This window comes from Bos indicus, chromosome 11 (assembly GCF_029378745.1).
Source record: "Bos indicus isolate NIAB-ARS_2022 breed Sahiwal x Tharparkar chromosome 11, NIAB-ARS_B.indTharparkar_mat_pri_1.0, whole genome shotgun sequence".
Classification (NCBI taxonomy): Eukaryota; Metazoa; Chordata; class Mammalia; order Artiodactyla; family Bovidae; genus Bos; species Bos indicus.
In genome coordinates this window covers 10,143,799-10,162,569 of record NC_091770.1, presented here as the reverse complement: position 1 = coordinate 10,162,569, position 18,771 = coordinate 10,143,799, and the positions used below count along the sequence as shown (strand labels likewise).

Genomic DNA, 18,771 nt, shown 5'->3' with positions numbered 1-18,771 from the left:
AATCAGCAAGATACAGATTTTCTTAAAACTAGGGTGCAGTTGTACATCTCTAAGGGGAGGGATACGTGTGGATATAAGTCCCTCAGGAGTCAGGAAAGGAGATGGGAACAGAAGCTTGGGGACTGGAAGCTCGGAAGGCTGGATTCCTGATATACCCGGAAAGAAGATACACGGAGCCTTTTGTTCCTGCCTTGCAAATCTCACAGACAGGACCTAGACCCTAAACAGACTTTTTTTTTAACCTCTCCAAGCTCTTCATTTATTCCCAGAAATTTCTGTAGCCCACTCCCAAACTGAAAACAGGTCTACTCCCTCCCAGGATATTCCCCTCTAGGAATATCCAGTGACCGCCAGACCACTTCCAAAGGGCCCAGACCTCCAGCAAGGAAAGCTACACAATACGCCTCACTTATCCTCAAGAAAGGTGCTTTTGCAGCAAGGCAACAGGCACTTGAGTCCAGCCCTGTATTTGAGAACCACAACCCTCCCAGAGCTAGTGGGAGTCCTAGTTAACAGACTGCTGCTTCCTCCCCTCGATCAACCAACAAGTCCCTGGCACTAGGACCCTGAGGACGGGGAACTCTGAGCCTGCGCTGTAGAGAGAGAGATGCACCATTTCACAACTTCAGCAAAACCCAAAGCAGCCAGCAAAGCCACAGCCACCTCGGCTATGCTTGGCTCTGCCTTTTGGGCAGCTCACCAGCCACTCCCCAGAAGCAGAGCATTCTGTCCTTTCTCTGTTTAAACCCACGTCATCAACTGATCATAACGGAAATCAATCCCCTCAAGTCACCAAGCAAAGGCGTATCCATGGCAACCTCAAGAGGAAGGACACAGAAATGATGCTCCAGTGGCTGCAGCAGGAAAAGGTAAGTCCATTCTCTTCCATCCATGCCATCTCATCATTCTCCTCTTTCACTCAAGTCAGGTGTGCACCTTACCGACAAATTCTATCACACCAATGGGGAAACATCAAAATTGAGTGTTAATAATGCATGTTATTATGAAAGGTTATAGATCTGCCTAGTTCCATAACTGGCAGAAAAAAATTTTTTCTCTGGTTGAGACAAGATCTCTTTTCTTATTCACCATCTCAAGTGACACAGCGTCAGCCTGCAATACGTAACAAATCATTACAGTCACTTGTCCTTCTAGTCAGGCTGCTGGGAAGTCACATAAGGATTTCAGAATTCCATATGTAGTTGCAAAAAGATAGCAGCAACCCTGACCCCACCACCCTGCCCACCCATCCACTATCATACCCACAGACTGCCCTGGTAAAGCTCCCTCCTTATCAGCCCTAAACTCCAGCCCCTTATGACCAGAAACTGGGACTTGGGAGCAAATTTCTGCCTTTCTCTGATGCCTCAGAGAAGGAATGCCATTTCTGCAGAAACAAGAGATTCATCAAACATAAATACTACTGTTCCATGCCTCAATTTCTTCTTTTGTAAAACACAGGTAATAACAATACTTTTCTAACAGGGCTGAAAAGCACTTATAAGAGTGCCTGGGATGACACATTCAATAAATGCCAGCCATAATTATTACAAAGAAGAGGAAAGAGAGACCTCAGTGCAGGATTCAAGTTCAGAAGTATGCCATGTTCTTGGAGCGATCTTGAGTCTGCTCTCTTTCCCTTTCCTCTCTGGACAGTTGTTTAAGCCTTCCCTTGCCACTCTCAAGTCCGTGTTCCTATCTGAGCCCACACCAGAGCCCCTCCCCCAACAGATAACCTTGCTGAGAAAGGAGACAGACCCTATTTGCAAATTTAGATGTGTCCATCATTGCCTCTTTCTTCCTACATTCTTTCCCTTTCTTCAGTCATTCCTCTTCAAAAGAAATGATGTCTTCTTTTCAGACAACCCTCCACCCTCCTCTGCGATCATCTTTTCCTTTGCGCCTTCAAATGTGACCTCTCATTGGATAGCCCACGCTCAAGACTTCTAGAAAAACCTGACGCTTGTCTCTGCTACTCCTCCACAAGCTGCCACCATCTTCCTTCCTTCCTTGCCAAACTACTCAGAGCACATCCTCCTTATCCTCACTTTCCATCCACTCTTCAATTGACTTGGCTCCTGTCCTTATGACTCCACTAAAGCTGCTCACACTAAAAAAAAAAATGAGTCCTGGTAACCACAATCTCTTAACTGCCCAATCTCCACGTACATTTTCCAAGCTCATCCTACTCGACCTCCCTGTAGCAACAGACGCTGCTGATTTTCTTCCTGCAACTTTTTCCTCTGTAGCTCCCTGGACAACATTCTCTCTTACCTTGCCCACTAAGCCTTGTCATTTCCTCTGTCACCTTCAGCCTTCTGTAAGCATGACTGGGATCATCCATTCCAACAGCATCATCCACCACCCCAAGACACAAACTCTCTTCTGAACTCCAGACCCACATTTCCACCTATCTGTTAAGGGCCACAGACCCCCAAATTCAACATGACCCAAAACACATGGAATCTTCCCCCAGCAAATGTTCCTCTTCTATATTCTCCTTTTTACTGGTACCACCATCCATCCAGAATAGAAAACTGAGTCATCCTGGACAATTCCCTCTCTTGTTCTCAATTAATTAGTCCTTACATCAGGGAATCTCTGTCTCTACAATCTCTGATTCCTCCCCTTCTTCCCATTCACACTAATCCTTAATTCAGCCTGAAGCCAAGCCCAGGTTGTTACAAGATTCTCCTGATGTTCCTTATCCAGATCCTCCCCTTTCAGTCTATTTCCACAATTAGCTTCCCAAAATATAACCACATCACCTCCCTGCCTGAAAACCTCCAGAGACTTCCCTCCCACAAAACTGCAGGCCATTAAAAACCTGGCCTCATTACGAATCTAATCTCATCAATCACCCCTTCTTTGATCCCCAAATCCTCTTAGAAACTTGGATCCACCTATCTTGAAATGAAGAAGTGAAGTGAAGTCATTCAGTCGTGTCCAACTCTTTGCGACCCCGTGGACTGTAGCCCACCAGGCTCTTCCATCCATGGGATTCTCCAGACAAGAATACTGGAGTGGGTTGCCATTTCTTCCTCCAGGGGATCTTCCCGACCCAGGGATCGAACCCAGGTCTCCCACATTGCAGGCAGATGCTTTAATAACCTCTGAGCCACCAGGGAAGCTTCCTTACAATACTGTCGTCCTTATCCCATCATGAATTCCTCCAGGGCAAAGTTTTTATTCATCTCAATTATCCTAAGCACTGAACAGAGAAGATACTCAATGTTGAACAGAAGCCTGTACCAACATCAGGCTCTAGGGATATAAGTTGGCTCTGATAGGTTTCCCAGAGACACCATGGGGGAAATACAACATACACCCCAGCAAAGGTAGCTCTTTCTTCTCCAGTTAGGAGCCTAAGAAACTAAAACTGCGGGCACAGCTCCAGTTCCTATGGAATTCAGCAGTGGCAATAAATCTCAATTTCATATGCTTCTAAGGTAAAAGGACAAGAGAAAGAAAGACCTCTAGGCTCTAGAGGACGTGTAGATCTGGGAAAATAGCTTCAGTAAGGTTTTAGGAATGACAAGGCTCCAGTCTCTGTTTCCTTGAAACCCTCAGTGGATACGTCAGAGCTTAGGGAGGTCAGACTGGATAACCAATTTGTCAGCCAAGTACAACCAGTACGAGCTGGAACTTCGAAAGAAAAATTATATAAAACCACATCCAGAGACTTCAGGATGGCAAGGACCCTAAGATAGACTTGAATCAGTCAACTGCTCAGCACTTACCTTCTCAGGGGACACTGAATACCCAGTTCTCATTTCCCTTGGCATGGGACAGATAACCAAAGCCCCCACACACCACCTGGTATCTGTAGACAGGCCAAAGCTAGGAATCCTCTACAATGCCTTCTGACCTATAACTCCAAAGAGCTACTAACAATATCAGGTCTGTCAGAGTACAAGCTATGGCAGCTGTCAGTCATGTACTATGATTTTCCCACCCATTTTGACTCTTCCCTAACAACTTCTTTTCCTCTGCACTCTCGTTCAGTCAGGCCCAACTTATCAATTCTTTCTCAGTATTGTCTTTTGCATTCTTCCTTTCTCCTCTGTTACCACTGTCATCACTTTGGTCTGCCATGTAATAGCTTTGAAAATTAAGACAAATCGTTTACCCACTTTGGTGCCTCATCTATAAAACAGGGTCACAGCTACTCTGCCTACCTCACAGGAAAGGCTGTCTGTGAAAAGTTCTGTAAAGTGTTACATAAATAGAAGGCATTACTATTATCATCATCCTAGGCCATCTTTACTGGTATGGGAAGCCTGTCTGGCTCCCTGCCTCTCTCTTTCCTCATTTCCAACCACATTATACACTACGGGAAAACCACTACACACTGTAAAATATTGCTTTGCCCCAAATCTTTCAGTGACATAACATTTCCTACTTGAGTCAAACCATTCTGGATCTGACGTATCTCGGCACCACTATCAAATGCTTAGGATGCTTCCCCTGGTTTTGCAAGCCCCACTCGTCCTTCAAAGTCCTGCTACAACTCCACTACCCTCCACACAGGAGGACAAGATTTAAGAGACAGAAATCTGAAACAATGCCAGGGAAGAATAAAGGACAATTCAGTTTGGGGAAAACATGGTAGAAACACTGTCTTAAACATCTCACACTTTAAGAGGCTGTGCCACACAGCTTGTGGGATCTTAGTTCCCTGAGCAGGAATTGAATCTGACCCTTGGCAGTGAAAGAACTGTCCTAACCACTGGACTGCCAGGGAATTCCCAAGACTCATCTTTTAAAGAGGAATTATATTTTTTATGTCTCTGATTCTAAAAGATAAGCTAGGATCAACAAGATGGAAGTTATAGAGAGGTATTTTAGCAACATGAAAAACTTCCATATTGAGCTATTTCGTGATGAAATGGGATGCCTTACATTCAGTAAATTCCCCATTACTAGAAATGTTCAAGCCCAAACTGGCCACTGGGCAAGAATATTTTAGAAGGAATTCAACTATCACAAGATCTGAAAGAAACAGTTGCGCTCTTCCAGTCCAGTCTCCTATTTTACAGGCCTGGACAGGAGGAGAGATTATTCAAGGCAGCACAGCTTGTTCTGGAGGGCAAGGAATAGAACATGGTCTCTTTCAACCCAGAGACCCACACCCTTGTGCTCAAAGTGTATGTGGTCCACGGACCACCAGCATCACCTAAGAACTTGTTTAAAATGTAGAACCAACCAAAGCATGTACTTTAACAAGACCCCTAGGTGTATGCACCATTCAAGTTCGAAAAGCACTGACCTAAACTCCCCCTTCCAAATCTTGAGTTTCCAATTCTGAAACTCCATTTTCCAAATTGTCTTATATGCTCAAGAGGTAATACCCAAGAAAAACAGTATTTTCCACTCAAATTTGGGAAACTCCATACTATACTTCCAGTGGGAAATTCTTGGTAAAAATACTATTAGCATATTGAAAGCTGAAGTTTCTAAATATGCACGTGCTGCATGCTAAGTTCCTTTAGTTAAGTCAGACTCTTTTGTGACCCCACGGACTACAGACTGCCAGACTCCTCTGTCCATCCGATTCTCCAGGCAAGAATACTGGAGTGGGTTGCCACGCCCTCCTCCACAGGATCTTCCCCACCCAAGGATAGAACCTGTCTCCACCGTTGGCACGGGAGTTCTTTACCACTAGCGCCACCTGGGAAGAGAAAACTTGAACCATGAAGTTTCTAAACATATTTGAGCACAAAAAGCCTTTTGGGAACATTTGTCATTTACTACTATCGTTAACATCCCCGTGCCTTGGGCCTCGGCCGTAGTCTAGGTAAAGGACGTCAACCTTCACCTCATTGTTCCCTGACCCTCAGTGCCTTAAGCATACTGGATTGGCAAGGGGTCAGGATGAGCTTGCTGGTCTCCACACTGTAACAAAAGAGGGTACATTTCTAAATCACCGCCTCTTGAAAAACAGCGGAGCTCCTCATCTGTGTGATTTAGTTTGGGGATGCGCATCATGACTGCTCAAGAGTCACCCTGCCAGTGAAGGCGGACCCCAGGAATGGCAGACAGACACACCAAAAGCATATCGGCCTCCAGCTTTAGTCCTCTTTTTTCTTTTTTCTGTTTGACACAACTTTTCAGCCATGTGCCCCACTGGAAACCTGTAGCTTGGAATAGGTTCAGGAGTGCCTTGCACGTTCCCAGGAAAGGAGGGGAACCCCTGCAGTTCCGGAAGAACTGGGAGACGCAATCACTCTGACCCCGCCAGCCTAAGAGCTCAGACGGGTCAGACCAGGCCAGACCCAGGCGGGTGCCCACCCCCACCGCGGCCCACCCCTGCCGACCCCTGCCCGGCACACCGGGCTCCCGGCCGCGCCCCAGGCGAGCGCCGAGCCCCCAGAACACAGCCAAGAGCCTTGCGAACACGGCGGAGGAGGAGGCAGTTGCCATGGTCGCCGCCTCCGTACCTGTACTGTCAGGGGCTCCGCGCCCGGCTCCGGGCCCCACTGGCGACCGACGCCCAAGCCTTAGCGGGGTCCCACCCCGCCCGCACGGGCTGCCCGCCGTGCCGCCAGACCCCTGTAGGCCCACTCCAGGACCTCTAGTCTCTGAGGCCCAGAGGTGTTCTGGGTCGGGGGGAACACGCTACTCTTCCCCGAAGACCAGCCCGGGTTAAACCCTGCGAGCTGAGCGCAGCCGGGGAGACTTCGATCAGGCACAAAGCCGGACACCTGGAGCGAAATTTGCGCGTGCGTACTGTACGGGAAGCCGATTAGGACCACGGGGGAGAGGCGCGCGGTGGCCAGCGCCCTCTGCCGGCAGAGGGTAGACAACATAGAGAAGGCCTGGACGACTCTTGCTTTGGTCAAAGTTCCCCCAGAAACTCGCTACGCTTTTCCGTGCTAGGCTATTAATTAAAACAGTAGTGGTAAATATAAAATAATGAAAATGTACATAATGAACTCCGGTAGTTTTTAATTTAAAAAACACTTGGGCCGGGGTTGCCGCAGCTGCCGGGCACTTCAGCTTCGCGAAGGCTTGCAGGCATCTGGCGCGCTCGCGCCCAGCGGTCACGGCTCCCCAGACTAGTCCGATCCGACAAGGTGGCGCAGAAGAAAGAGCCCAAGAGGACATCTGCGAGATTGTCATCTAAATCGGCTCCTGCAAAAGTGGGAACGAAGCTGAAGAAGGCAGCAGGAAAGGATAAATCGTCAGACAAAAAAGTCAAACAAAGGGAACAACGGGGAAACAGGCCGAAGAGGCTAACCAAGAGACTAAAAGGAGAGCCCAGCCTTTGATGAAGCAGAAGAAGCCAAGTCTGATTAATATCACACCCTATCCTATCAGTGGTCCGTCTCCCTTCTTGTACAATCCAGACGATTATTTTTATCAACTATTTTGTAAACTCAAGTTTTTTGACAGCTCTAAAAACATTTTTTTAAAAAGAAAGAATCCTCTCTCATTCCACTTTTTAAGTGTAAGTGCTTTTTTTTTTTTTTTTTTTTTAAGAGGTGAAATCATTTGCTGGTTATTTTTTGGTTCAACCAGAAAATAGTGGGATATTGAATATGGGGGGGTTTGATTGTCAGGGGGGTCAATAACATTCCATAAATTGAGGTGAGCTTTTATACTCTATAATATAAAGCAGACTAAAATGGCAGTTCGGAGTCAGTTGTGCATTCAATGTCTTGGATACTATTACTTCTCTTCCTGTTTTTGGTACAATTGTATCCTACAACAAACCACTGCTTGATCTTGGCTCTCCTGGTCAGAATTTTGTGCCCTGTAGCATCTTTAGCAGTGGTGGTCCAGTTCTCCTAGTAACATTGTTAATGTGCTGTGAACGATTGAAATTTTGAGTATGTAGTATGACATTAAATTGTGACTGGTGGAACTTCCTATATTGTACTGGATATCCTGTTAAGGAAAATTTGCCTCCAAATGTAAGCTGAAAAGTTCTAGGAAAACTGTTCAGAAAAGAATCAAAACTACATTATTTTTTTAGATTTTTGGTACAAATGTTAAGAATTATATACAAATTGAAATTTCTGTGTACTGATACTCAAAACAACCAATAAAATCTCAGTTATAAAAAAAGAAAACGTTGGAAAGTACAAATTCCCTGACCTAATGAACCCACTTCTAATTATGCCAAAGAAATAAAAAAAAAAATAGAACAAGTGTTCAGACATAGTTGTACAAGGATGTTGGAAGAGTCAGGATCTGATAGAGAATGAGTTCAAATTCTGTTTACCCATTGTCTCAGTCCTTGAGTTGTTTACTTAACGTCTCCCAACCTCTATTTCGTCTTTCGTAAAATGAGAATGTCAAGAATAGAAAGAGCCTGAAGTGTAACTTATTGCAATATTATGTTTGTCTCAGTTAATCTCAGATTGAAAAACAGCCTGAAAAATCCACACAACTGTTGGTGGGGTGGAAGTGGGGGTGGTAAATGGTAGAAAGGATGAATCTCTCCACTACTGCCCCTCTTTTTCCCATTTCATCGGCTAAGTATTTCTGGAGAGGACTCTTGAGAGTCTCTTGGACAGTATGGAGATCAAACCAGTCAATTCAAAAGAAAATCAACCCTGAATATTCATTGGAAGGACTGATGCTAAAGCTGAAGCTCCAATACTTTGGCCACCTGATTCGAAGAGCTGAGTCATTGGAAAAGTCCCTGATGCTGGAAAAGATTGAAGGCAGGAGGAGAAGGGGGTGGTAGAGGATGAGATGGTTGGATGGCATCATCAACTCAGTGGACATGAGTTTCAGCAAACTCCAGGAGATGGTGAAGGACAGGAAGCCTGGTGTGCTGCTGTCCATGGAGTCACAAGGAGTCAGACACGAATGAGCAGCAAGTATTTCTTGTTATTATTCTAGATAGATAATGTACTAGTGTGATTCAAAAATCAGAACAATATTAAAAGTGTGCACTGAGAAACCTCACTGCAACCCCTCTCCCTATCCACTCCTTCCTCCTTGCACACTGTAGTTAACCCTTGGTGTCAGTTTCTCACTCAGCAAATTGCTCAGCAAGTTGCTCGGTTTCTTACTCCTCCCACTTCTTATCCACAAAATAGCATACTATATACACTTGTACCTTACTTCTTCACTTAACAATATATCCTGGAAACCTTTCTAAATCAGTAAATAGAGATCTTCCTCATTCATTTTTTGAGATGCATAGTACTCTGTTGCATGGAAACATAATTTGTTAACCATCCTCTTCTAGTGGGATACCAGTTTTTGCTATTGCAAATGATGCTACAATGAATCACCTTGTACATATGACATTCCATATGTGAGCAGGTTTATCTGTAGGATACATCTGTGCCAAATACTAAGTGTATCTATAATTTTAGTAGAAATGGTCTTTATACCCTGCAGGTAAAGAGAAATGGTATAAAATATAAATTTAAAGGCTTTTAAAGGCTCAGTGTACATGTATTTTTTACTGTGGTAAAACATACATGAAATTTACCATTTTAACTATTTTTAAGTGTACAGTTCAGTGGCACTAAGTACATTTACCTTATTTTGCAACTATCTCCAGTATCCATCTCTAGAATTTTTTCATCTTTCCATATGGAAACTGTATCCATTAGACACTAATTCCCCTTTCTCCCCTCACCCTAGTCTCTGGTAACAAGCATTCTACTTTCTATCTCTATAAATTTGACTTTTCTAAGTACTCCATATAAATAGAATCATACAATATTTTTCCTTTTGTGTCTGGCTTATGTCTTCAAAATTTGTTTATGTTGTAGTATGTGTCATCATTTCTTTCCCTTTTAAGCTGAAAAACATTCATTACATACGTGTGTGTGTGTGTGTGTGTATATATATATATACACATATATATACACACACCACATTTTGTTTATCCATTCACCTGTAATGGATTTGATGGATTAGGGAGCTGTTTCTAGCTTTTGGCTACTGTAAATAAGCACCTTTAAAAAAAAAAAAAAAGTACATACTTCATTGAAGAAGGAAATGGCAACCCACTCCAGTATTCTTGCCTGGAGAATCCCAGGGACGGGGGAGCCTGGTGGGCTTCCGCCTATGGGGTCGCACAGAGTCAGACACAACTGAAGTGACTTAGCAGCAGCAGCACATACCTCATTTATCCCATCCCCAAGATCCTTACCCAAAGTAACTTGATGCCATGTTTTGTTTTTGGTTGCAGAGTCAGCCTCTGAAATTGCAAGCATTTTAGATGTAAAGAGCAACTTTGTATACACACTGTTCTAAACCTTTTTTTTTTTTTAATTGAAGTATAGTTGATTTACAATGTTATATTTCTGGTGTATGGCAAAGTGATTCAGATATATGTATATATACATATATAGATATCCTTTTTCAAATTCTTTTCTATTGTAGGTTAATATAAGATATTAAATATAGTTCCCTGTGCTGAACCTTGTTTTTATCTCCATGAGACACTACATTTTGGAGGTTTTCCGTATTAATACATCTTGATCTGCTTTGAATTTGTTTTAAAATATATTTTTTTAATTTGAACTGGAGCCATCTCTCTGAGTGCTTTAACAACCTTTAACAGATATGCTGAGTTTTCATGTGAAGATGCCAAGCCTTGGTTAGAAGCGGGGTAGTGATACAAGAAAGACCCAAATCCTTTTCAACATAATGAAAAGGGGTCTGAAGACACAACGTACAAACAGGAGACATATTGTTTCTTTTATATTGAATTAGACTGAGTCGTCTTCAAAGAAAATTAATACTGTCTCTGTCTTACATGTTTTTTTACAGGTGCCAACCTGAGGCCTTGTCTGGTAGGGACCGTGAACAAGACTCCAAAGACCCTAAAACTCCAATTTGTATGACTAGAGCCCATCCTTCCAATCCCTGATATTGAACAGAGAAGAACATCTGCGTTCATTTGGGTAGACTTCTAGGCACTTCAGAAAATGGGGAGGAACCAAGAGGGAAAAAAACTCCCCTTGAAAAAAGTTCAAAGGACTCATTTGAAAAGACCTGACACTGGGAAAGATTGAAGGCAGGAGGAGAAGGAGACGACAGAGGATCAGATGGTTGGATGGCATCACCAACTCAATGGACATGAGTTTGAGTAAACTCTGGAAGTTGGTGCTGGACAGGGAGGCCTGGCGTGCTGTGGTCCATGGGGTCGCAAAGAGTCGGATATGACTGAGCGACTGAACTGAACTAAAAAAGGGAATGCTGTTTCCAGGAGGGAGGAAGTGGTTTTTCAGGCTGAGACATGGAGAAGGGATTAGATAAAGGCAGAGAGCAAATCAAAGGTGGCAAAGTCAGGTATGGCGGAGGACACATGCAGAGAAGAGAAGCATCTACATTAGTTATACTGCGGCTGCTGCTGCTAAGTCGTGTCAGTTGTGTCCAACTCTGTGTGACCCCACCAGGCTCCGCCGTCCCTGGGATTCTCCAGGCAAGAACACTGGAGTGGGTTGCCATGTCCTTCTCCAATGCATGAACATGAAAAGTGAAAGTGAAGTCGCTCAGTTGTGTCCAACTCTTTGCGACCCCATGGACTGCAGCCCACCAGGCTCCTCCGTCCATGGGATTTTCCAGGCAAGAGTACTGGAGTGGTGGAGCTGTCCAAAAGAAATAAAATGTAAATTTTAAAATTGTCTTTAATTGATAAATATTCTAATAACTTTTAAAATTTTCTGGCCGCTCTGGGTCTCCGTTGCTGTGCATGTGGGCTTTTTCTCTAGTTGCAGTGAGTGGGAGCTACTCTCTAGTTGCAACGAGCAGTCTTCTCATTGTGGTGGCTTCTCTCGTTGTAGAGTATAGTCTCAAGGGTGCATAGGCTTCAGTAGTTGTAGAACATGGGCTCAGCAGTTGGCAGCTCCCAGGCTCTAGAGCACAGGCTCAATAGCTGTGGCACATGGGCTGAGTTGTTCCGCAGCATGTGGGATCTTCACAGATCAGGGATCCAACCGGTGTCTCCTGCATTGGCACGCAGATTTTTTACCACTGAGCTACCAGGGAAGCCCCACTAATAACTTTTTAACAATTTGGGGAGTGGGGGACTTCCCTGGTGATCCAGTGGTTAAGACTCCATGCTTCCACTACAGGAGATACAGCAATCAGAAAAGAAAAAGAAATAAAAGGAATTCAGATTAGAAAGAAAGAAGTGAATGACATGATACTATACATAGAAAATCCTAAGGTAGCCACCAGAAAACTACTAGAACTCATCCATGAATTTGGTTAAGTTGCAGGATACAAAATTAATATGCAGAAATCTGTTGCATTTCTATACACTAACAATGAAATATCAAAAAGAAATATTAAGGAAACAATCTCATTTACCATTGCATCAAAAAGAATAAAATACTTAAGTATAAACCTACCTAAGGAGGCAAAAGACTTCTACTCAAAATAGTGTAAGATGCTGATGAAAGAAATTGAAGAGGATACAAACAGATGAATTGAAGATACAAATCATGTTCTTGGACTGGAAGAAGCAGTACTGTTAAAATGACCATACTACCGAAGTCAATCTATAGATTCAATGCAATCACTATCAAATTACCAATGGCATTTTTCACAAAACCAGAACAAAAAAAATTTTTTTTAATTTATATAGAAACACAAAAGACCCTGAATAGCCAAAACAATCTTGAGAAAGAATGGAACTGGAGGAATCACACACCCTGACCTCAGACTATACTGCAAAATGACAGTAATCAAAACAGTGTGGTACCGGCACAAAAACAGAAATATAGATCAATGGTGCAGGCCCAGAAATGAGCCCACACACTTACTGTCAATTAATTTACAACAAAGGAGGCAAGAATATAAGATGGAGAAAAGAGAGTCTCTTCAATAAGTGGTGCTGGGGAACCTGGACCACTACATGTAAAAGCATGAAATGAGAACATTCTCTAATAACACATATAAAATAAACTCAAAATGGATTAAAGACATAAATGTAGGGAGTTCCTTGGTAGCCTAGTGATTAGGATTTTGGGCTTTCACGGAACTGAGATCCTGCAAGAGGTGTGACCAAATAGAAAGACCTAGATGCAAGACTGAATACTATAAAACTCCTAGAGGGAAACACAAGCAGAACACTCTTTGGCATAAATTGCAACAGATTTTTTTGGGATACGTCTCCTAGTAATGGGTAATGAAAACAAAAGCAAAAGTAAACAAGTGATACCTAATTAAAAGCTTTTGCACAGCAAAGGAAAACATAAATAAAACAAAAAGACAACCTACAGAATGGGAGACAATATTTGTAACCAACAAGGAATTAATTTCCAAAATATATAAATAGCTTACATAGCTCAATATCAAAAAACAACCCAATTAAAAAATGGGCAGAAGACCTAAATGGACATTTCTCCAAAGAAGATATAACCAACAGGCACATTAAAAGATGCTTGACATCACTAATTATTCAGTTCAGTTCAGTCGCTCAGTCGTGTCTGACTCTTTGCGACCCCATGAATCACAGCACTTCAGGCCTCCCTGTCCATCACCAACTCCTGGAGTTCACTGAGACTCACATCCATCAAGTCAGTGATGCCATCCAGCCATCTCATCCTCTGTCGTCCCCTTCTCCTCCTGCCCCCAATCCCTCCCAGCATCAGAGTCTTTTCCGATAAGTCAACTCTTCGCATGAGGTGGCCAAAGTACTGGAGTTTCAGCTTTAGCATCATTCCTTCCAAAAAAATCCCAGGGCTGATCTACTTCAGAATGGACTGGTTGGATCTCCTTGCAGTCCAAGGAACTCATAAGAGTCCTCTCCAACACCACAGTTCAAAAGCATCAATTCTTTGGTGCTCAGCCTTCTTCACAGTCCAACTCTCACATCCATACATGACCACAGGAAAAACCATAGCCTTGACTCGACGGACCTTTGTTGGCAAAGTAATGTCTCTGCTTTTGAATATGCTATCTAGGTTGGTCATAACTTTCCTTCCAAGGAGTAAGCGTCTTTTAATTTCATGGCTGCAGTCACCATCTGCAGTGATTTTGGAGCCCAAAAATTTATTAGAGAGAACCACTAATTATTAGAGAAATGCAAATCAAGACTGCAGTGAGGTATCACCTCACACTAGTCAGAATGTCCATCATCAAAAAGTCTGCAAATAATAAATGCTGGGGAGAATTTCCTAGTGGTCTAGTGGTTAGGCCTTGTACTTACACTGCAGGGGGCAGTTTCAATCCCTGGTCAAAGAACTAAGATCCTACGAGCCAGGCAGTGTGCTAAATTTTTTTTTTAATATATGCTAGGGAAGGTATGGAGAAAAGACAACTCCCCTATACTGTTGGTGGGAATGTAAATTGGTACAACCAACTTATGGAACTATGGAAATTATGGAAAACAATATGGAAATTGTTTAAAAAACTGAAAATACATTTACCATATGATCCAGCAATCTCACTCCTGGACATATATCTGGAAAAAAATGAAAACTCTAATTCAAAAAGATATATGCACCCCAGTGTTCATTGCAGCACTATTTATAATAGGCAAGATAGGGAAGCAACCTAAATGTCTATCAACAATTAATGGATAAAGAATACATATATATACACCATGGAATATTAATCAGCTATAAAAAGGATGAAATACTACCATTTGCAGCAACATGAATGGCCCTAGAGATTATCATACTAAGTGAAGTAGGTCAGAAAGAGAAAAATAAATATCATATGATATCACTTATATGTAGAATTTTTTTAAAAAGATGATATAAATGAACCTATTTACAAAACAAAAGCAAACTTCAAAAACAATTTATGGTTACCAAAAAGGAAAAGTTGAGGAGAAGTATAAATTAAGACTTTGGGATTAATATATGCATATTACTATATATAAAATAGATAATCAACAAAGATCTACTGCACAGGGAAGTGTGCTCAATATTCTGTAATAAACTTTATAGGAAAAGAATCTGAAAAAGAATGGATATATGTATATATATAGCTGTATTATTTTGCTGAAACTAACATTGTAAATCAACTTTGTTCCAATGTAAAATTTAAAATTTTAATTAAATAAATAACAAGGACCTACTGTACATCATAGGAAACTATATTCACTATCTGTAATAACCTATAATTTAAAAGAATTTTAAAAATAATATTAAAATATATGTAACTGAATCACTTTGCAGTACACCTAAATTTTTTTAAATCAACTATACTTCTCTTGAAGTTTAAAACAATGAAGGCAAAATAAAGAAATCTTCAAACAAATAAAATTGAAGAAGTTTGTTATCACTAGATCCTGTATTAGTGGTCTATTGCTGCATAATGAATTATTACAAACTCAGTGGCTTAAAAGAAAACACTTTTTATCTCACATAGTTCTTCAGGCACTCTGTCTATCAGATCTAATCCCTTGAATCTATTTGTCACCTCCACTGCATAATCATGTGTGATCACTGACCTAGAGCCAGACATCCTGGAATGTGAAGTCAAGTGGGCCTTAGAAAGCATCACTACGAACAAAGCTAGTGGAGGTGATGGAATTCCAGTGGAGCTCTTGCAAATCCTGAAAGATGATGCTGAGATAGTGCTATACTCAATATGCCAGCAAATTTGGAAAACTCAGCAGTGGCCACAGGACTGGAAAAGGTCAGTTTTCATTCCAATCCCAAAGAAAGGCAATGCCAAAGAATACTCAAACTACCACACAATTGCACTCATCTCACACGCTAGTAAAGTAATGTTCAAAATTCTCCAAGCCAGGCTTCAGCAATATGTGAACCGTGAACTTCCAGATGTTCAAGCTGGTTTTAGAAAAGGCAGAGGAACCAGAGATCAAATTGCCAACATTCTCTGGATCATGGAAAAAGCAAGAGAGTTCCAGAAAAACATCTATTTCTGCTTTATTGACTATGCCACAGCCTTTGACTGTGTGGATCACAATAAACTGTGGAAAATTCTGAAAGAGATGGGAATACCAGACCACCTGATCTGCCTCTTGAGAAATCTGTATGCAGGTCAGGAAGCAACAGTTAGAACTGGACATGGAACAACAGACTGGTTCCAAATAGGAAAAGGAGTTCGTCAAGGCTGTATATTGTCACCCTGCTTATTTAACTTCTATGCAGAGTACATCATGAGAAATGCTGGACTGGAAGAAACACAAGCTGGAATCAAGATTGCCAGGAGAAATATCAATAACCTCAGATATGCAGGTGACACCACCCTTATGGCAGAAAGTGAAGAGGAACTCAAAAGCCTCTTGATGAAAGTGAAAGTGGAGAGTGAAAAAGTTGGCTTAAAGCTCAACATTCAGAAAACAAAGATCATGGCATCCGGTCCCATCACTTCATGGGAAATAGATGGGGAAACAGTGGAAACAGTGTCAGACTTTATTTCTTTGGGCTCCAAAATCACTGCAGATAGTGACTGCAGCCATGAAATTAAGAGACGCTTACTCTTGGAAGGAAAGTTATGACCAACCTAGATAGCATATTCAAAAGCAGAGACATTACTTTGCCAACAAAGGTCCGTCGAGTCAAGGCTATGGTTTTTCCTGTGGTCATGTATGGATGTGAGAGTTGGACTGTGAAGAAGGCTGAGCGCCAAAGAATTGATGCTTTTGAACTGTGGTGTTGGAGAGGACTCTTGAGAGTCCCTTGGACTGCAAGGAGATCCAACCAGTCCATTCTGAAGGAGATCAGCCCTGGGATTTCTTTGGAAGGAATGATTCTGAAGCTGAAACTCCAGTACTTTGGCCACCTCATGTGAAGAGTTGACTCATTGGAAAAGACTCTGATGCTGTGAGGGATTGGGGGCAGGAGGAGAAGGAGATGACAGAAGATGAGATGGCTGGATAGCATCACTGACTTGATGGACGTGAGTCTGAGTGAACTCCAGGAGTTGGTGATGGACAGGGAGGCCTGGCATGCTGCAATTCATGGGGTCGCAAAGAGTCGGACACGACTGAGCGACTGAACTGAACTGAACTGAACTGAACTTCATAATCATAAGAGATTTGATTTAGATCATACCTGAATGACCTAGTGGTTTTCCCTACTTTCTTCAATTTAAGCCTGCATTTTGCAATAAGGAGCTGATGATCTGAGCCACAGTCAACTCCAGGTCTTGTTTTTGCTGCAAAGAGCTTCTCCATTTTCAGCTGCAAAGAATATAATCAATTTAATTTTGGTATTGACCCTCTGGTGATGTCCCTGTGTAGCATCATCTCTCATGTTGTTGGAAGAGGGTGTTTGCTATAACCACTGTGTTCTCTTTGCAAAACTCTGTTAGCATTTGCTCTCCTTCATTTTGTACCTCAAGGCAAACTTGCCTGTTTTCCAGGTATCTTTTGACTTCCTACTTTTGCATTCCATTCCCCTATGATGAAAAGGACATCTTTTTATGGTGTTAGCTCTAGAAGGTCTTCTAGGTCTTCACAGAACTATTCGATTTCAGCTTCTTTGGCATTAGTGGTTGGGGCACAGACTGGATTACTGTGATGTTGAAAGGCTTGCCTTAGAAATGAATTGAGATCATTCTGTCCTTTTTGAGATTGCACAAGTACTGCATTTTGGACTCTTTTGTTGACTATGAGGGCTACTCCATTTCTTCTAAAGGTTTCTTGCCCACAGTAGTAGATATAATGGTCATCTGAATTAAATTCACCCCTTTCTGTCCATTTTAGTTCACTGATTCCTAAAATGAATGTTCAAACTACCATATAATTGCACTCATTTCTCATGCTAGCAAGATAATGCTCAAAATCCTTTAAGCTAGGCTTCAATAGCATGTAAACCAAGAACCTCCAGATCTACAAGCTGGATTTAGAAAAGGCAGAGGAACAAGAAATCAAATTGCCAGCATCTGCTGGACCATAGAAAAAGCAAGGGAAATCCAAAAATACATCTACTTCTGCTTCATTAACTAGGCTAAAGCTTTTGACTGTGTGGATCACAACAAACTAGAAAATTCTTAAAGAGATGGGAATACCAGACCACCTTACCTGTCTCCTGAGAAGACTGTATGCATGTCAAGAAGCAAGAGTTAGAAACAGATATGGAACAATGGACTGGCTCAAAATTGGGAAAGGAAAGTACATCATGGGAAATGCCGGGCTGAATGAATCACAATCTGGAATCAAGATTGCCAGGAGAAATAGCAACAACCTCAGATATGCATATGATACCACCCTAATCGCAGAAACCGAAGAGGAACTAAAAAGCCTCATTTTTTTTTAAGAGCCTCTTGATGAAGATGAAAAAGGAGAGCGGAAAAAGCTGGCTCAACACTCAACATTCAAAAAACAAAGATCATGGCCATCTGGCCCCATTCAGTTCAGTTCAGTTCAGTCACTCAGTCATGTCCGACTCTTTGCGACCCCATGAATCACAGCATGCCAGGCCTCCCTGTCCATCACAAACTCCCGGAGTTCACTCAAACTCATGTGCATCGAGTCAATGATGCCATCCAGCCATCTCATCCTCTGTCGTCCCCTTCTCCTCCTGCCCCCAATCCCTCCCAGCATCAGAGTCTTTTCCAATGAGTCGACTCTTTGCATGAGGTGGCCAAAGTACTGCAGTTTCAGCTTTAGCATCATTCCTTCCAAAGAAATCCCAGGGCTGATCTCCTGAGTTACACTCACCCATTCCAGTCCATTTCAGTTCGCTGATTCCTAGAATGTTGACAATTCACTCTTGCCATCTCTTGTTTGACCACTTCCAATTTGCCTTGATTCATGGACCTGACATTCCAGGTTCCTATGCAATATTGCTCTTTACAGCATTGGACCTTGCTTCTATCACCAGTCACATCCACAGCTGGGTATTCTTTTTGCTTTGGTTCCAC

The 18,771-nt window shown here is 42.3% G+C and overlaps 1 protein-coding gene and 1 long non-coding RNA gene across 2 annotated transcripts in view; one reads left to right on the top strand and one right to left on the bottom strand.

Annotated features, from left to right (window-relative positions):
- DCTN1 (dynactin subunit 1) overlaps nt 1-6,677 on the bottom strand; it is a 29,991-nt gene extending 23,314 nt beyond the window's left edge. The window contains exon 1 of the mRNA XM_070798415.1: nt 6,441-6,677. The gene's annotated coding sequence lies outside the window, so the exon portion shown is untranslated. The remainder of the gene's footprint in view (nt 1-6,440) is intronic.
- On the top strand, nt 606-11,638 carry LOC139185728 (uncharacterized). The gene is made up of 2 exons (XR_011569207.1): nt 606-869; nt 10,747-11,638. It is a non-coding gene; the product is annotated as an uncharacterized lncRNA (long non-coding RNA).
- The last annotated feature ends 7,133 nt before the right edge of the window (nt 11,639-18,771 follow it).